The 6,532-nt window shown below is 41.5% G+C and overlaps 1 pseudogene; it reads left to right on the plus strand.

Moving 5' to 3' along the window:
* The first annotated feature begins 2,940 nt into the window (after positions 1 to 2,940).
* Positions 2,941 to 4,192, plus strand: LOC149443944 (legumain pseudogene; annotated as a pseudogene).
* Positions 4,193 to 6,532: the final 2,340 nt, after the last annotated feature.

The raw sequence follows: 6,532 nt of genomic DNA on the forward strand, positions 1-6,532 counted from the left end.
TTCTGAATTTATCATTTCTAGATAAGTATTCTGAATTCCTTTTTTTTTTAGGTTGGAATTCCAGAAGACGCAGTGAAGAGGTGTGCTGTGCAGATCTCAAGTGCTCTTGAATTCATTGCAGAGAAAGGACTGGTACACATGGATGTGAAGCCAGATAATGTTTTAGTGTTTAACCGGGACTGCCATTCCATCAAGCTCACAGACTTTGGCCTGGCTAAGGTCAAAAGGCACAGTGATTAGAGGCAAGTGTGGCACCGTGTCCTACATGGCTCCAGAAATGTGCAAAATTGACACTTCAGATGGCCTGGTTGTGGATGGCAGCCTTGATGTGTGGGTGTTTGGAGTAGTCCGTTTACTTACAGGAGAGCTTCCATGGGAGGATGCCATTACGAACAATGAATATAAAGGTTGTGTTGACTGGCAAAACAATGTCCAGAGTGATAATCCTCCTGAAGCATTGACCAAGGTTGCCTCTAGGATATGAAGGATGTTTACTGATCTTTGACCATTGCTCATACTAAAATAAATCAGACTACAGAAGTACTGAAATACACAATGAAAAGCTGGAAAGTAGAAATCCCAGATACAGCCACAAGGCAAGAGGATGAGGACACAATATAAAGCTATTCTTCTGTGGAATCTGATGAACCCTTGTGTGAGGCTTCCAACCTGAACACCTCACAGAGCAGCAAATCCATTGTGTCAAGTTTCAGCTCCACATCTGACCAGTTGATCATAGGACACTTCTGTATCCCAGTCAGAGATGACTCCAGAGCCACCAATTGTGTTTGGCGATTTATTTTCTTTACATGTTGGTGCAGAGGTAAATATTAGGCAAAGAATTGGTGAGTGATGCAACGTCTGACAGATCATCTATGGTCAACCTTATCAGGTATGTGGATTTTGTAAAAAAAAAATAAAAAAAAGGGCATAAAAAAAAAGGTCCTATATGTATTTTGTAGTAATCAGCTCTACAATTCAAACTTCTAGCAGTCACACGAGCAGTTCTGCACTAAGTGTGTAGGCATTAATCTCCATCCCACCATATCCATCACTGGATTTTTTTTTTTTTTTTGTAACTAAAAAGACATGTCCTCTACATCCAGAGCATAGCTCTCAGCTTTCCAAATTTTTAAGGATTAACCCCCCCCCCCCCTTTTTTTTTTTTTTTTTTTTAAATAAATCCCGCTGTCCTTCTGTTTTCAAATTGTCTCTATTGTGATGTTCAGATCTCTTTAAAAATGTACCAAATTACCTCAAAAACGTAACACGCTAAAGCTGGCCATACACAGATTATTTTGAGAATTTTTGTTTCAAGATTATTAATTTGATTTCTAATCTTTATAGGGGTCAAATCAATGTTTATTTTCAACAGCAGTGACAGGAAAATTAGAAGGGGCAGGAAGGAAAACTTTAACAAAATTTTCGACCAGTACATGTGGTCATCGTTCAGAAATTACCACCTCCCTCTCTTTTCCCACCCCCTTTTATATCTCTCCTCCTTCCTCTCGTATTTCTCCCTTCCCTCCTTTTAATTATTTCTCTACTTCTCTCTTCCCCTCCTTCTCCTTCCTCCATTCTCCTCTCCCTATACCCTCCCGTGTCCTACATCTCTTTTCCCTTTCTTTACCCTCTTACCAGGGATCCGGTACTGCCTGGTATAGCCTGATATATGCTGTGGGACATGGACATAGCCAGGAACGTCGAGCCCAACACTAAGGCATACACAGAAGTCCTGTGTAGTGAGTTGCTGGAGTTTAGAGGAGTTAATGGTGCGTTAGAAGTGTAGTGTTGTGAAGAGTAGTGTAGTGGTGTCAGTGATCTGTTTTACAGCACTTCTGCGTCACCACTGTTCCCTTTATCTCTCGAATATTGTTTTTACAAACATTACAACTTAGTTGAACAACAAATTTTAGGTGGAGGGAAATAAAATTAAAAACTAAAATACGGTTGCATAAGTGTACACACCCTTACACTAGTCCTTTGTTGAAGCAGATTTTGTTGAGATTCCAGCACAGTCTTTTTGGGGATGAGTATCAGCACGGCACATCCTGACTTGGCAATATTTGCCCACTCTTCCTTCCAAAAAAGCTCCAAATTTGTCAGATTGCAAGGACATCTATGCATAAGCCCTCTTCCGATCACCGCACAGAGTTTCCATCGGATTCAGGTCTGGGCCATTCAAAAAAAAAAAAAAAAAAAAAAAAAAAAGTGGTTGTAGCTTTACTCCACCCTTGGAAAGATTTCAGTTTGTTTCTCAGCTGAGTTGTAGTGTTTATATGTGACATTAAAACTGAAAAGTTCTCAAATGCTTTCTTCTTTTGTCTTTTTTTTACATCACAGAAACCTGACATTTCAAAAAAGGGGTGTGCAGACTTTTTATATCCACTATATCCCTAAATCCACATTTAATTTTTGAGCTTTCTCCATAATGATTGTTATTTGGCTGACTTTTTTACTTCCTCCTCTGGAACTGAAAAATCGGGGCAGATATGAACCCATAGTATTGGATGAGGGTTAATTGCCTTTATTGCCCGTGTCTTGACAGTGAACAATTTTCATTCTGGGTCATACTTTTATTAGCTCATACAGTGTTTGTTTTCTCGTACGATTCTCCCATCAAGGATTCAAAATTAAAAAAAAAAAAAACCCACCACACACAACATGCATTAGATCAGGCACTTTAAGCTGCAGTCCAAAAAAAATTGCATGCCATAGTGGACACTAATGATACAAAAAACACAAAATGATCTATCAACAGTTTTCACCTCATCTATGACCTGCTTAAAGTGGATCTTCACAGCATCTAAGCACTCCCTCATCCATTCAGGTCTCCATTTTTTTTTTTGTTGAAAAAAATATTGATGAGACCACAGGATTGTGACAACACCCTGAATGGAGACTGCTAAAGGGGATCGGGGTCCTCTTTCTTGATCCAAGATGCTTCCAGTGACACTAATATTGAGCCTCACTGTCCTGACCACATCCATGCCCATGGATGACCCGGAAGATGGGGGGGAAAGCACTAGGTGGTCCTGGTGGCCAGCTCCAATGGCTGGTACAACTACAGACATCAGGCTGACGTGCTATGTTTATCAAATCGTCAAGAAGAAAGGTATCCCTGATGAGCAGATCATGGTGATGTACAATAATATCACAGATAATGGAGATAATCCAACTAAAAAGGAATTATAAACCGGTCGAACAGTGGAGACATGTAAACAAGAGTGCTAAAGATCTACACAAGATTTCTTCACTCCTGAAACTTTCTGGCGGTTCTGAGAGGTGATGCAGAGGTGGTGAAGGGAAAAGGATCTGGGAAGGTGATTAAGAGTGGACCCAACCACCCTATCTTTATCTACTTCACTGATCGTGGAGCTCTAGGTCTGCCTGCCTTTTCAAGTGATGACCTCCCTGTTGCAGAACTGGACAAGACCATTGAATACGTGTATGACAATAAGACCTATGAAAAGATGGTTCTATACATGGAGGCCTGTGAATAATGCTCCATGATGAATCATCTACCCAACATTGACGTTGATGCCACCATAGCTGCCAACCCTAAATAAGTCCTCTTATTCATATTATGGCGTGAAGCAAGAGACATACCTCGGTGATCTATACAGCATCATCTGGATGGATGGCCAGTCCAAATGACACACTACAGTTTTTACTGGTCAAGCAACATCCCAATGCCAGTCATGTGATGCAGTATGGGAACTGGGACTATTTCCAAGATGAAGGTGAGCCAGTTCTAGGGTGGTGGTAAAAATCAGTGGCCCCTTGCATGACCCTGTACACAATATGGATGTGACACAGCCCAGAGGAGCCCATGATCATCCTAAAGATTAAGTTCCTGGCTACCAACAATGCTATTGAGGCCCGGGATGTACTAACTAAAAAAGCACTACAGGAGGCCAAAGCCTTGATCAAGAAATCAGTGAAAATGGTTTCTATGGTGACAGAATCTGATGAGTTGGTAGAAGAAATTCTCACTGATCAGACTGAAAATAAAAATCACTCATTTTACTGCGTAGCTACCGAGCACTTCAAGAACCAGTGCTTCAACTGGCACAACCTACTGTACGAATACTCCATGAGATAGTTGTACACTCTGGTGAACCTCTGGTAATCCAGATACCCACTAGAGAGCATCACCCATGCTATGGATATCTGCTAAAATCTGCACTGACAGCTGGCAACATCAAATCTTCCAGTAGAGGGGGACATGGGTGATGATTTGCCCTCTCTAAAGCTTCTGCTTCAAACCCAATCTCTATTCTATTACTGTTAATTTACCTTTACCATCACAAATCTTCAATACAAACCCCAGCCTTCATTTACACAGCCAAATCTAAGTTAGTTTGAATCCCAACCACAACACTACCTGCCTGTAGTTTGTATGCCCTCCCTGTGTGGGTTTCCTCAGAGTACTCTGGTTTACTCCCACACTCCAAAGACTGGTAGGTTGTCTCCTGTTTAAATTGTCCCTAGTATGTGTATGTATGAATGGGAGTTAGGGACCTTAGACTATATGATCCTTGAGGGCAGGGACTGATGTGAAATATATGTAAAGCACTGAGTAAATTGACAGCTCTATATTATTAGGTACCTATAACAAAATAAATCACTTTGAAAAAACAACCCCAACATTTCTGGCTGTGGCCATCTTGAGTAAGGGCAGTAGATTTATGTAGCATTTACTTCCTGGAATCCATCTTCCCATAGCTCAAGCAAGCATGCAGAAGAGTGTGCTCTCTTCCTTCCCTAAGGACACTTTGGGATAAAAATCAATCTTTTGACTACCAGTTACCTGCCACCCAGAGGAAGTTCCTGCCTACCAACAATGCTATTGTGGCCTGGGATGTACTGACCAGGTTAAAGGCCCTACAGGAGGCCAAAGCCTTGATCAAGAAAACCAGTGAAGATTGTTTCTGCGGTGACAGTATCTGATGAGTTGGCAGAAGAGATTCTCACCAAACTGAAATTAATGAACGCTCATGTTACTGTGCAGCAGCCGAGCACTTCAAAAACCGGTGCTTCAACTGGCACAACCTACTGTATGAATTCTTTAGAACTGTACACTTGGGTGAATCCCTATAAATCCAGATACCCACTAAAAAGCATCACTCATGCTATGGACTATATCTGCCAAGAGGGGGACATGGATGATGATTAACCCTCTCTGTGATTTGCCCCTGAAGCTACGGTCTCAAACTTAATCTCGATTCCGCCTGAGTGCCCCCTAACTCACCAACTATAATGGAATCTTATGGTGACGTAACTCTGCTAAAGCGTGAATGACTTACTTCACCATAAAAGTCCATTCTAGTTGGTGAGTTAGGGGGCGCTCAGGCAGAGCACAGAGCATGTATCACTTATTGATTGAGAAAAGAGCATCTGCATTAAATGATTTTACATCATAACTATTTATTGTATTTAAGTTTATGATTTATCTTATTGCATCAGTTATCTGGGCACCGCTTCTCATTTGTGTGTTTATACAGAAAACTACTAGTTGAACATTTCAAAATTCTTGATCTTAGTTATATTCATTTTTTTCACAGGTCAAAAGAATAGCATTGAAGGTCATGGATAAATATGAGTCATCTTTCCTTTGGGAGTTCAGTATTTCAAGATTACTTTCATTTCATGCAGTCATCTACAGGTGAGTTTCCGTGGCAGGACGCCTCTCAGGAATGGACTCACCACTGGTGGTGGGACTCACCTGCCGTGTGGGATGCAGTACCAGGGCTGGCAAGCGGGTGCTCTCAGCAGCCAGAAGCTCACCCCTGCAATCAAGCCATCACCTGAGGCTGATTGTAGGAGGTGTATTTAAGGAGTGGCCAGGCCTGCAGTCAGTGCCTTGGTGTACTGTTTCCCTTGGCCCCTGTATCCTGATCCTGCCTGCTTTGATTCTGACTGACTCTGCAGGAACTCTGCCCGTACCGACCTCGGATATTCCTGACCACTCTCCTGCCTGCTGCTTGTACCTTGTCTGCCCGTTTGTTACCGACCCGGCCTGCCCAACTGCGTTGTGTTGTACATTATCTGTTGGAGGTTTGGTTTGTTTGCACTGCGTTTATGTATTTAGTCTTTAATAAAAATTGTATTGTTTTATACTATACCTGAAGCCTGCGTTTCCCTGTGTCAGTCCACACATCTCTGGTCATACCTGGAGCCCTGACAACGCCATACCTGATGAAGAGAATACAAGTTTTGTTGACTGGAAACAATTTTCAGGTGGATAATCCTCCTGAGGCATGGAGAAAGATTACCACTGGGACAAGAAAGGTTTAGCAATCTTTTAGTATAGTCAATGGGCAAAATGGCGCTTTTTAAATTAATATAGACCCTTCTTTTATATACACAGGTTCTCATTAAGATTAATAAGACTATATATGCTTTTAATCTTTGCCTAGGATTAATGCAAATTATCTCCCTTAGATACAGAAATATATCTTTGATTTTCAAGCTCAGTTATTCGTTCCATTCACCACCCCTCCTCAGTTAAACCTGATCTGTTTGTGCT

Source organism: Staurois parvus, unplaced genomic scaffold, assembly GCF_062004578.1.
Source record: "Staurois parvus isolate SC_StPar_1 unplaced genomic scaffold, SC_StPar_1.0 ptg000822l, whole genome shotgun sequence".
NCBI lineage: Eukaryota > Metazoa > Chordata > Amphibia > Anura > Ranidae > Staurois > Staurois parvus.